Source organism: Sphaerulina musiva, assembly GCF_000320565.1.
Source record: "Sphaerulina musiva SO2202 unplaced genomic scaffold SEPMUscaffold_5, whole genome shotgun sequence".
Classification (NCBI taxonomy): Eukaryota; Fungi; Ascomycota; class Dothideomycetes; order Mycosphaerellales; family Mycosphaerellaceae; genus Sphaerulina; species Sphaerulina musiva.
Genome location: NW_016017387.1, coordinates 891,953 through 905,256, shown reverse-complemented (window position 1 = coordinate 905,256; position 13,304 = coordinate 891,953).

The window sequence follows — 13,304 nt, the reverse complement described above, 5'->3', positions numbered from 1 at the left end:
GACAAGACATTCCAGCGCCGTATGAGCAGGCCGCTCCACAGGTGGGAATCACCCGCGCAGACAGCTATGGGCATGCTGCAGACTACTATCTCGACGAGGGACAGTCTGTGGCCCATCAACCAGGCAACCGTCCAGCCTCACCAAACATGCTCGTGAATCCTGACCATCACCTGATGGCTGCTTCAGCGGTCCCGATCCCTGCTCAAGATACTGGCGCTGGAAGCGCCGCTGACTTCTACAATGACACCACGTCCTATTCAGCGCCAGTCACGCCTGCGAAGCCCTCAGCCAAACCAGGCAAGCAGTCCTCGTTCAGTGCAACGAAACCTCTGAAATCATCAACAAAACCCTCCAAACCCTCGCGAACCTCGTCAACTGGTGCCGTCGCTGCAGGTCTCGCCGGAGTTGCAGGAGTTGCAGCGCTCAGCAAGACTGGCAAGAACGGCAAAATGTCAGCCTCACAACAACATTCACCATCTGGAGGACCCGGACAAACGGCATCAGCTTCATATCAGCAACGCGAGTCAACTTCTATCGAGTACCCGCCTACCGTGCAACCAACGAGTACCCAGCAACGACCGTCAAGGCACACATCTGATGCTAGCGTTTACTACGCATCGCCACCTCAAGTGGCGAATGCCTCTGCGTCTGCGCAGAAAGTGACGAGTGCTTACGGCATATCACAGGCAGGGACGAGTGCCTACGGGCCGAACTACGAGAACACTTATGGAATTGGTAATGTGCCAGCAGGTAAGACTACTAATCATCTCAGCGCAGGAATGTATGCGACAGGCGCGGCGGCCGCGGGAGCTGCAGCATACGAGAGCTATCATCACCATCACCAGCACGGACAGTCAGGCTCCAACATGGCCACTAGCGGTGGCTTCGGCGGCAATAACCAAGGTCCGCCACGACCACCACTACCGACTGGATATGGAAATCAGTACCCCTCCGACGGCAACAGTGGAGGCGGTATGATGCAGCAAGGCCGCTTTCACGAGCACAAGGGACCTATGACAAAGCTCAAGGATGGTCTGCTCAACCTGATTTCCTCACCCGAAGATGTGGCGAAAATGGAAATGTATACCGAGTACATTGGCGTGTGCAAATATTGCTTCGATCCCCGGACCACAGCTTGGGATGCGCCGCGTGTGCATCACTACCACAAAAGATCAGATTCATTCGAATCGTTGCGGCGACGCGTGAGTAGGGATAGACTGCTGCATAAGGGTAGCCTTGAGCGCGTGGATAAGGAGAGTCGTTACTATGCATCCGACTCGAGCCGCCGGAGACGGGAGGATCGGCACTCTGGTATGGGTCTTGCAAGCGCCGGTCTGGCAGCGGTAGGCACTGGCATTGCTGCAAATGCAATTTTCAGCGATCGAAAGAATTTTGACGACACGTATAGTGTCAAATCTGGGCACCGCGAGAGCTCGGCAGTGAGGCGGCGCAGTCGCAGCTCCAGCCGAGAGAAGCGGAGACGATCGCAGTATGGCACGATTAGAGCTGATCATAACGAGTTCGTGACAGTTCGTAGAAAAGACGGGACTGTCGAACAGAGGCGCGTGGCCAAGTCTCGTTCGAGATCCAGAGACCGAAAGGCCTCAGGAATCGGCATTGGAAGCATAGCTGCTGCTGCTGCGTTGGGCGCTGCAGGCGTTGCAGCCAGCTCGAGACGAAGGTCAAGATCCTCCAGCAGAGAGCACAGGCGGAGATCAACGCGCGTGTCCCCACGACGCTCCGAACATGCGCGACACGATCGTAATGACAAGCGACAGTCTGAAGACGAGGGTGGAGGCGGCATTTTCGGAAACTTCTTTTCTCCTTCGCGAACTCAGCGACGCAATTCACGAGAACGCCAGAAGAAGCATGGCGGCTTCTTCACATTCAGTAACGGATCCTCGTCTTCATCAAACTCCGAATTGGCCTTCGGCGGCAGTTTCGTCAGCCGCAATGGTAGTAAGACTAGCTTGTCTCGCAGGTCCTCTGGGCGTTCAAGCCGTGGGCGGCCACAACGGAAGACTTCCGATCAACACCTTGCAGCGACCCTGGCTGGAATTGGTGCCACTGCTGCCGCTTTGGGAGCAGCGAAGGCAGGTCATCGCATCAGCAAGCGCGCAAGCAGACCTGAACTTGGCGCGCGCAGGCAAGTCCGACAGCAGGTCGTTGGAGATCATCGCCATGGCTCTCCAGGATCTTTTGAGGACGAAGAATGGGAGGATGAACTGCCTTCCGATCATGCATCAAGTGTCGATGGCCTTGCGTTCGGAGACTATGGTGATAGACGTTTGTCCAATCGCCAAAGCCTAGAGAGCGTAGCATCGCAATCCTCTGCTGGTGGGCTCGGTGCCTGGGGGTGGAGATGGGGCGGTAAGGACAGGAAGCGAAGACCGGGGCGTTCAATATCTGCTGAGACTCCATACACCCACAATCAGTTTGGATCTTCAATTGGCCCGACTGGAGCTGGCGTTGCAGCTGGTGCTGACTCTGTCTTTGATCCTTCACGGCCTGTCCAGTCTGACCAACCAATTTACCTGGACGACACAGGTCGACCACTCCCCAGTGTTGATGCCAGATCGTCGACCAGTGGAGCATCCTCTCAGCCTCTGCAGTACGTCGAACCTCGGCCGCTGTCTGAGGCGGGAACGTCAAATCAACAATATGTCCCCGGCGCCTTCGATACACCATCGCGTGTCATGTCTATGCCTGGTGCATTTGAGCCAGATGATGCGCCCATCTATCGGCCAGGGCCCAGTGTAGTACAGCATCCGCAGCCCATGTCTCCTGCCCGCCCTGCTTTCACGCAGCCTGACGCTGATCGAGGGTATACCGCCACGGCTGGTACATTCGACGATAGACCAAATCCACGTCGCACACAGTCTAGTCCCGTGCAATCATCATGGGGTCAAGACGCTGCTCTGATTGGCGCAGGCGTGCTTGGTGCAGGTGCAATTATTGCAGGCTCTGCTATGTCGTCTGGTCGCAAGGGCAAGGACTCACCATCGAACGTGCGTTTCGGTCTCACTGAGGAGCAACAACGTAAGGAGAGCCGGTCGATTCGACGCGAAGACAAGCGAGCGGATGACGAGCGTCGGCGCTCGGACCGTACGCGTGCTCTCAAAGATGAGGCCGAACGAGCCGCCAAAGAGTCACGGCAAGAAGAGGTCCTCCGAGCGCGTGAGGCAGAGATCCAAGCACGTGCCCAGGCTCAACTCGATAGCCAACTTGAGCAGGAACGGAAAGAAGCAGAAGAAGCGCGGTCTCGTGCCGAACAGCGTGCACGCGAAGATCGCGAACGACAATGGGAGATTGAGCGACTCCAAAAGGAAGCTGCCGATCGCCAAGCTGCCGCCGTGGAGGCCAATGCCGAATTTGAGAGGCAGAGGCAGGCCAGAGAGGACGCCGAACGACGACGGGCCGAAGCTGAAAGACAGAGTCGTGAACGTGAAGAGGCTTTTCAGAGACAACAGTACCAGCTCGCTGAGGATGCTAGGCGGGAAGACGAGCAGAGAAGGCTGTGGGAGGCTGAAAGGTATGCGAGAGAATACCAGGAGTCTGCTAAGAAGAAATCTGCGCGTGATTCCAGGGAGCCAGCGTCCGGGCGTGGCCACGATAATGAAGATGCACGCCAGGAATCTTCTTACAATTGGGGTGCTGTGGCCGCTGGCGCCGCTGCTGCAGCAGGTGTAGGCGCTATCCTCGCTGAGCGTGAAGAGAAGAAAAGCCGACGGCAGAGTGCCACGACTGACAGCACCACCGACACGCCTATCAGTAGACGACCTCCACGTACGAGCGTGGACTGGACTGCAGATGTTCACGCAGAAGACCGCCGAGCTGCGGATCAGGCAGAGCTCGACCGCCGAGTCCGCGAACAGTACGGTCATGCTTCGCGTGGCAGCGTGGAACTCAAAGATGGCTATGCTGCTGCGGAAATCGCACCTGGCAGTGATGTGCAGGGCGAGCCCATCCTGGATGACGACTTGTTCAACCCAGATTTCTTCATGCGCTCCCAACACTCTCCTGCAGATCAAGCAAGGCACGAAGATCTGGCGCGTAGGGCAGCCGATAAGGTTGTTGCTCCGAGTCCCCCGGCGTCCAGTCCTGACATGAGACCCAAGGATAGCTATGCGGATTTCTTTGCTGACGAACTCAAGGACGTACTTGCGAAGAAGCCCGGAGAGAAGGAAAGGAGCATCCAACCAGATTCAGACGTTCATGTCCACCATGTAGAGGATGACAACCTGCAGCGGACATTCACACTTCGCGACGATCTTGGCGGCAAAAGTAAGCAAGCCCCCTCCGGTGTGCCACGACTCAATGTCATAGCTCCAACGCCGCCGCCTAGCAGTAAGACTGAGAGTACCAAAGGTAGTGTGTCGGGCTCTCCCCTCACAAAGACCGTCGACGCAGCCGCAGAGCGGGATGAGAGTCCTGAATCGAGCAAGGACAGTGGTAAATCTGATCGCTCCCGTAGCATTTCATGGGGAGAAGACAAGACCCACATCTACGACGTGCAAACCCCAGAGAGTTACCAAGAGAGGGATCGAGATTCGTACATCACGAGTCCTGACCTCCGGGGGGTTGGGGAAGGTGTTACCGCTGCCGCTGTTGCTACTGGCATGGGCGCCGCGCTGCATGGCATCGTTGCTGAAGATGGTAACCAGAAGACTACCTACCATGATGATGCCTTCTTCACGGCCCCTAGCAAGAAAACCAAGAAGGAGAAGAAGAAGTCCAAGAAAATTTCGGCGTCTCACGGCGATGATGCCGATTCTACCTTCCTCGACGATATCAGCAGCAAGGATCAAAGAGCCACTTCCCAAGATGTGCCTCCTGAGCGTGGTCGCGAACTGCCCTACCGAGGGAACGAATCTTCTCGTACACGAAAGGACAATGAGCGTGAATACGAGAATGAGGAGGGCGTGGAGGAAGTTCGCCGCAATCCTGAAGCCACATCCCCTGGCGTTATGGCGCATCCTTTGTACCAGCAGCCCTTCTTCGATTCTGTTTCCGATTTCTCCAGCTTCCGAGCCATTGAGTCTCCTGGGACTGAAGGCGCACCTCCTGTACGTGGGTTTGTGGAAGGTGAAACCGAGGAGCCCACGCCTCTTGAAGAGAGATTACCACACGTCCCCGGAGGATTTGTCAATGACGAGCCTGCCCATCGGCCGGGCATCGAGATGACTAATACTAATGACAGTTTTGGCACATCTGGCGACACGAGCAAGGATTACGGCCCTGAAGACTCGGCCTGGCAGCCTCCACTAAGTAAGAAAGACAAAAAGAAGCGCGATAAAGAAGCCAAGCGAGCTGGCAATGTCGCACTTGACAACAGTGAGCCCTCGACTTCCTTAAATGAGATCGAGAACGTCCCCGAAGAGCAGACCTGGGAACATCCGGAATCAGCCGCGGAAAGAAAGAAGCGAGAAAAGGAGGCGAAGAGGACGGGCAGCAGTGGACCATTTGATACCGAGCCCACGCCTCCTGTCAGAGAGCCCGAAGAGTCTGCTTGGGAGCCGCCACTTTCTGCTAAAGAGCGAAAGAAGCGCGAGAAAGAAGCGAAGCGTGCCAGCAGCACTTTTTCAAGCGACCTTGTTACTGCAGTTGGCGAGCGTGAGCCCGACGTTGATGCTTGGGAGCCTCCTCTGTCAGCAAAGGAGAGAAAGAAGCGAGAAAAGGCTGCCAAGAAAGCTGGAATTGATCCTTCCTACAGCGAAGCGGCAACCCCAATTGTTGAATCGCCGAAGGTAGAGGACAATGAGCCCGACGAATACTTTCCCAGTCTCAGCAAAACGGACAAACAGAAGAAGCCCAAACCATTTGACCATGATCTCGAGCGGATGGCCAGCGTTGTCTCTGGCGTCAGCATGCCTTCCTGGAGCGGCGATACTGTGGTCAGCGACATTACAGTCAAGCCACCTTCGCCTGAACCTAGCAAGAGCGAGCAGCGAATGTCTGAAAAGGAAGCCAAAAAATCTGTCTCCGGTCTTGCTGATGTGACCGACACAATTCTGGCAACTGGGGGCATCGCGGCTGCTGCATCAGCGCTCCATGACAGTACTGAAGAATCTACATCCGGCTCGACCAAAAAGGACAAAAAGAAGAAAAAGAAGAAGTCAAAGCTGGGTGAGTCGACGTATGACGATCCGCGTGATGCTCCCAGCAGCATGCCGGGCGGCTGGGAGAGTCCCGAGCATAGTCCTTCCGTGGACGAGGCTCGGAGGGAGTCTCAAAATGATGTGGCCGCACACGCTCTTAATGCTTCCGATCGCAACGGCGACATGTCAGAAAGCGTACATGCAGCTGAGACGACGGCTGTTCCAGAAGCGGAGCCGTGGAACGAGTGGTCAGAGCCTGCCTCTGCTAAGAAGGGCAAGAAGAAGTCCAAGAGAAGCAGCGTCGCATTTGACAATATTCCGCAAGTGAGCTCACCACTTCGATCAGAAGTTGCCTGGGATGACTACGTCGGCACAAGTAATGGAACGAATGGAGACCGCGAGGCTGACAGTGAAGCTGCCCGGAGCGATCCAATTACTGTCATCGAACGGAAGACCAGTGATGAGGGCAAAAGCTCCAGGAAGTCTTCCAAGGACGGTTACGATGAAGCTGGCCAACGCATTAGCGAAAGTCCCCGGGACATTTCCCCTGAAGACTCGAGATCTGTTACATCGTCGGCAGACATTGATCGTGAGAGTCGCCGCAAGTCGCGAAGAGACGAGGCTCGACGTGGGGCCGAGAACTACGATCAGCCTGAATACGCCTATGAAACACAGTCTGTTACGGCATCTGAGCCCGCAGACGAAGAGGGCAGGAAGAAACACAAGCGCCGATCTCGACATGAAGACGATGACACGATGTCTGTCAGCTCGGGCCGTCGACGATCAAGGCAGGCCGACGACGATGACGATACCCGTTCAGTCGCATCAAGTCGTTCACGCCGCGAGAAAGAAGAATCACCTTCGGTCAAGAAGGAGAAAAAGGGCATATTCGGGTCATTGTTTAGTCGCAAGTCCTCCGATGCATTGCCACTTAGCAAGGAGTCTCCTCGTGATGGCAAGAAAGACGACGACGACGACGAAGAGCGCCGCCGACGGAAGAAGAAGCACAGAGACTCTGAATATGGCGACGACGATGATGACACACGGAGTGTGAAATCGGAATCACATCGCCGTCGCCATCGATCGACGGATGCCAAAGAAGAAGAGGACAGCCGTGAACGTCGCCGCCGGAGTACACACGACGATGACGGCAAGCATAGCGAGTCTGGTTCTCGACATCATCGCCGCCGTAGAACGAATGAGGACGGCGAGAGCTTAGCGAGACACGAGTCTCGCGAGTCCAGAAGCGACATTAGTGAGCGACCAAAGCACCATAGACGACGAACTGACGAGGACAAATATGATTCACGAGATCAGTCTTTTTTAGGGAGTCGGGTAGAGGAACTGCCGCCTCTACCCGTTAGTCGCCCGGGCTCGCCGAGCGCAGCTGTTGAGCGGATGGAAGGCAGGCCGCTCGAGGCTGGGTTTGGGACCGGGTTGGTGAGTGCTGCTGCTGTGGGCGTAGCAGCTGGGGTTGCTGCAAATGTGTTGTCGAGGGAGAAGAAGCGGAAAAGTCCGAAGAAGTCGCCTTCGAAGAGTTCGAATGAGATTGGACATGAGAATGTATCTGGGCAATTCCAGAACGAGAACGAGGACGAGGACGAGTCTCGCCGAATCGGCCCTACAAAAAGCAGTGGATTCCATGAGCCACTGCCATCTGTTGCGGCGCATAGCTTCCCGCTACCGCCCGTCGTCGAGGCGTTCGAGGTGAACAGAGCCGTCGAGCCTGAGGAGGACTTGCCGCATAGTCCTGCGCCAGTGCTTGAGAAACCGCCTAGGCCTGTCAGTATAGGGAGACCAGGGTCGTCCACCACCATACCATTGAGATTGCCAGGCCATGCGCCCATCACGTTTGGCGTCCAGGAGAGGACGAAGAGCTTCAGCTCACCTACTATGGCAACACAATCAGGATCAGCACTAGCTTCACCTGCTACACCTATCTTTGGAAAAGGCAGACACCGTCGATCACTGTCATCAGAACTTACGTCAGGCATTATGCCACTCTACCTGGTCGAGCGAAGTCGCCCAACGCCAAAAGTAGAAGATACTTTGCCAAGTTTACCGTCCAGTAAGCCTTCAAGTAGAGCTTCAAGTGCACATGGAAGCGACGAGTATGAGTCTGCGAGGGAGGAACTTAGTGCCGCGAGCTCTCCTCAGCGAAGCCGGAGCCGAAGTCTGACATTGGACACGATTGGTGCAAACAGCTATCGCGGCGATGGCGACATTCTGGACTCGCAGCAGACTACTCCGAAAGCCAGCGAGTGGCCCCAGACTGCCATTCCTTGGTCACTCCCGACTTCTGTTGGAGAGAAAAAGGAGAGGCAAGTGCCCCAATTCTACACCTGGGAGGATTTTGCCAGGGATGAAAAGATGCATGAGCAGCAAGGTGGTGGCCACTCGGCCGTTGACAGAGACCGCGCTGGGTTAGCCGGAGATTTGCGAAGTCGCTCCAAGTCACCTTCGAAAGCAAAGGCTTTGGCTGCAGCTGCCATGCTCGGCACAGCTGCAGTGTACACTGCGCGCAGGGTCAAAGATCGCTCTCCCGAGCGACCCAACGAACCTTTGTTGCATGGGCCTCTACCATCTGCCGCTGCCCACAGCTATCCGCTGCCTTATGTACCAGCGCCTGAGCCCGCTGAGCAAGAGCATGCTCTCCACAATGCCGAATCGCCACGACAGTTTGAAGAAAATGCACCCGAGTCTGTTAGTTCTTCGAAGAAGTCGAAGAAAAAGAGCAAGAAAGGCAAGATACAGCAGATGGGGGTGAACAAGGCTTCTGCAGAGGCAGCTCTGCCTCTAACACAGCTGGAGGAAGATGCTGGAGCGCAAGCTGCGGATCAAAACATCAAAACTGGGCAAGCACAATCTGAGAGCCATCCTGAGAATGTTTACGGTAGTCCGGACGATGAGAGCGTACATTTATCCTCAATGGCTTCACACACGCACGCACTGCTCCCCTTGTTGGATCTGACTGAACCTTCACCCCCGAAGGAAAGCGTCGCGGAGATCCTCCCGGAGAAACCAACACAAGCCGCAGAGATCGGCTACCTAGCTTCTGCAGCTGCGCATTCGATGCCCGTATACACTCCTCCAGAGACCATTGGCGATGTTCCAAGGGACGATGACGATCGGCCTTCGACTGCATGCAAGTTGCTCCCAGTTGAAGCCGATTCTCACTCGCCCGCGCTGGAGCAGCTCAGCGTGCAAGTCGAACCTGTGGCACCAGTCGAGGTGGAACATATACCACAGCTTACACGCAAACAATCGAAGAAAGACAAGAAAAAAGATAAGAAGAAGGCCAAAACATCCTCGACCTTCGAGGATGAGCAGCGAGCGCAGGATGGAGTGACTATTGCTGAGAGACCCTTCTCAGGGGAAGCTTCTATTGACCGAGATGTGGAAGTCAGTGCCTCCGCACCTCATATCGATTTTGGTCTATCGGAGTTCGCTGCTGTAGCTGGTGCTGCTGCTAATGCATGGAGCATCTCGCAGGCTGATGCGTTTCGTGACTCCATGCAAAACGTGGAGAAGTCCGCGCCGGCAATCTCTCTGGACACCATCGATGCCCCAGCTGGTATGGTCGGCGACGCGCAATCTTTAGACGCATCTCAGGTCGCCAGTACGGCTGTGGACGAGGAGCCAGTCTCGGCGAATACGATATCCAAGAAGGAGAAGAAGAAGAAGAAGAAGAGCAAGCAGAGTTCGACTCTGCTGGACGACCAAGGTTCGAGCGAAAAGCTTTCTTCTGAAAGAGTTGCGGCCCAGCCGATCGAGGAGGCTGCCGAATCGATAGAATCACTTCACGATCATCATAGGGAAGCTCCTGTTGTGGAGCCCGACATTCAAGATTGGGCCCCCTCCTCCTTTTCCCAAAAGAAAGGCAAGAAAGATCGGAAGAAGAGGTTATCTGTCTTGTCTGAACCAGAAGTCGAAATGCCACCCGCAGATGCCTCTGAGCAACAGGGCCCTTTTGATGACCTCCCTCGGGGCACTGATGATGCGGAGCAAACTCCTGCAGCCGAGCCTGCTGACAACGCCTCACTCCCAGCGTCAATGGACGCTGTCGACCGTCAGGCATCTGCGCCTACTCTTGGACCAGAGACTGTCGATGACTCACTTGCTACCATATCTACTAAAAAGAGTAGAAAAGATAGGAAAAAGAAGGGAATATCTTGGGTTGATGACACCGTACCCGCTCCCGAGTCCGAGAGATCCGTTATGCCATTGAATAATGATTTGGAGCTGACGGAAAATATTAAAGGCATCTCGTCTCCCGCTTCTCCTGATCTGACGGAGCCGATCTCAGAACAGCAAGCTACTGTAGAGGTCGCGCCACAGAACCTCGCCGCTGCAGCTGTCGCAGAGTCTACGCCTGCTGATGATGTCGCCCCTGCCGTACCCAAGAAACAGAGTAAGCGAGATAAGAAGAAATCGAAGCTTTTCTCCTGGGATGAGCCTGAAGATTCTCGGCATTTTGAGGTTCACGATGCAACTGAAAACACACCAATGGAAGATGTCATTGCATCTCAAGACGAGGGCGCCAGCAGCTTCATTGAACCCTCACCAGCACCTGCGATGGAGCACGAGAACGACGGCGATTTCGTGCAGATGGAACAGGCTGAGCCTCAGCAAGAGGAGGAGAGCTCCACCTCAGCGGTACTCAAGAAGCAAACCAAAAAAGATAAGAAGAAGAAGAAACAGGCAAACTCCTGGGCAGCTCGACCCTCAGAGTCCCCGCCACCTACCGTGACTGATGAAAATGACAAGCCAAGAGATGGACACTCTGATAAGGAAACCGCATTCATGACTGCCACCGCCGCCACCGCCGCCACCGCCGCCGCAGCAAGTCTCATACCCGCGGCTATAGCCCACGACAGGGATCCTTCCGCCAGCGAGACAATTCTCGCAGATGAGGATGAGGTGAAGCCAGACGCTGATGACCCTTGGACGGGCCCGGAGTCGTCTGAGTCGTCGAAGCGTGCCAATAAAGATGGAGAAGAGCAAGTTCTCGATCAGAGTGAGCCCGCGACATCGACTTCACCACCAGAACCCATCGATAAGCCAGCCGGTTCAGAGACCATGGCTGCAGACCATGATGCATTGCCTGCCACCCAGCCTATCGTGGTCGGTGAAGAGACTCCTCCAGTCCATGATGTAGTCCCTATAGGTGCTGATATGGAGCAGCCACAAGCTAGCGACGTACTTGCTACAGATGCTGATATGGAGCAGCCGCATGCAATGCCAATTACACCGAAGACCGCGGAGAAGGATAAGCCAGAGCAGCGAGAGCTCGACTCCAGTGAGCCACAGACGTCGAATCTACCGCCAACAGTCAATGACGAGTCGGGCAGTCCCGAGAGCATGCCTGCGGACCACGGTACATTGCCTGAGAATGAGCCTGCCATAGTTCGCGATGAGACCACTTCGACGCGCGAAAAATCCCCTGATGTTGACGTAGAGCAGCCGCAAGCCGGTGGCGCATTTGAGATGCCAAGTACATCGAAGAAGGCGAAGAAAGGGAAGAAAGACAAGCGAATGAAGCAAGCTCTTGATGGGAATGAGTGGCAACCTGCCCTACCAGAATCTCGACCAGACGATCACTCGCCCCGCATTGAGGCCGTACCAGCAGAACGCACTGCTTCACTCGTCAACGGGCCTGCTGAAGCTGATGACGAGAAGCCAACACCATCTCGCAAGCAGAGCAAAAAGGACAAAAGGAAGCAAAAGGCGCAGTCTCGACAAGTGGAGAGCGAGCTTGAAGTCGAGCGAGACACTCCTGCAGCCGATGTGGCCACCTTGACAGTTGCGAACGAGCCTGCCAACGAATCATCCCCCGATGTCGATCGCGCGCTGACCGAGGAAGTGTCGCCCCCTGTAGATACTCCTGACAATTCTTTTCACGATGCGGAAGACTTCTTCGACGAATCAGCTGTTGCAGAGCCTTGGCACGATGCAGAAGAAACAGCCGGGCAAACCGACAATCCCCAGACTATTGCAACAGAGGAGTTATCGCCACAGCCCCATAGCCCTGCAGAAGCAGTTGCAGACATCGAGCAAGGTCATGAGCAGCTGCAGAAGGAAATAAATTCAGTGGCCGAAGATTTTGGCCAGGCTCGCGATGAGAAGATGCAAGATTCCCCAGCAGATCCAGTGCAAGATAACAATCTGGTTGATGATGTGTTCGGGATAGTCTCTGACACGGGCGAGCTGAGTCCTTCCCAATCCAACGAAATGGGTGATCGAGAAGAAGTGATGGCAGACCGCGGCATGGAGTTCGAGCCAGAGCGAGCTTCTGAAGACATGGACGCATTTGGCGAACCTAGTCCTCGCGACGCAGCGGAGTGGTCACTGACTAGCTCCAAAAAAACCGGCAAAAAGGGCAAAAAGGGCAGGAAGTCCATATCCAAAGGCCTCATCAAGAGCGAGTCAAATCCAAGCTCTAGTGCAAATGTCACAGAAAGAGGCGTACCCGAGTCTGCCGTCCCAGACCTATTGCCCAGCGAATCTGCGCCTGCAATCGATACCGTTTCTGGAAATGAAATGTCCGACAAGCCGCCCAGTGAGGAAAGTAAAGACTTCCAAGATCAGTCCGGCCTGCCTCTCGTCGAGACCGAGCCTACGTTAGAGCTCCCAGAAGGCGCTAGTGCTCCGGCGGTAGGTCTATCGACATCTCCAGGGACAGACGAAGTTCAATTTCGTGTCGACTCGGATCGTGGCGATTCAGATCTGGTGCACGAGCCGCCGCAGGGCAAGACAGAAACACACAACTCCCAAAGTGAGGAGACCAAGGAGCAGCCGACGGCAGATGTTGAAGAGGAGTTCTCGTGGGCACCCAGCAGTAAGAAGAAAAAGAAGAGCAAAAATAGCAAGCAAGGCAAACAGTCAACGCTGGAGCCAAAGTCAGCGCCTGATGCCTTGCGTGAAGAAGGAATCATGCAACAGACCGCGGGTGGCCTCGAGGTGCCTTTGGGTCTCACTGCAGACCCTGATCTGGCAGGAGAGGATCCAACAAATATCAACAGAGATTTGATGCGACGAGTTGAGGCACCGCCATCAAGCCCTGAAGAGCAAGAGAACTTCGCGACGGCCCCAGTGTCGAAAAAGGACAAAAAGAAGGCGAAGAAGGTCAAAGGACTTGGCACACGAACTCAAAGGACAATTGAGGATCTCAATCTAGAGGAGCCGATGGAGCAGGTCAAAGAACAC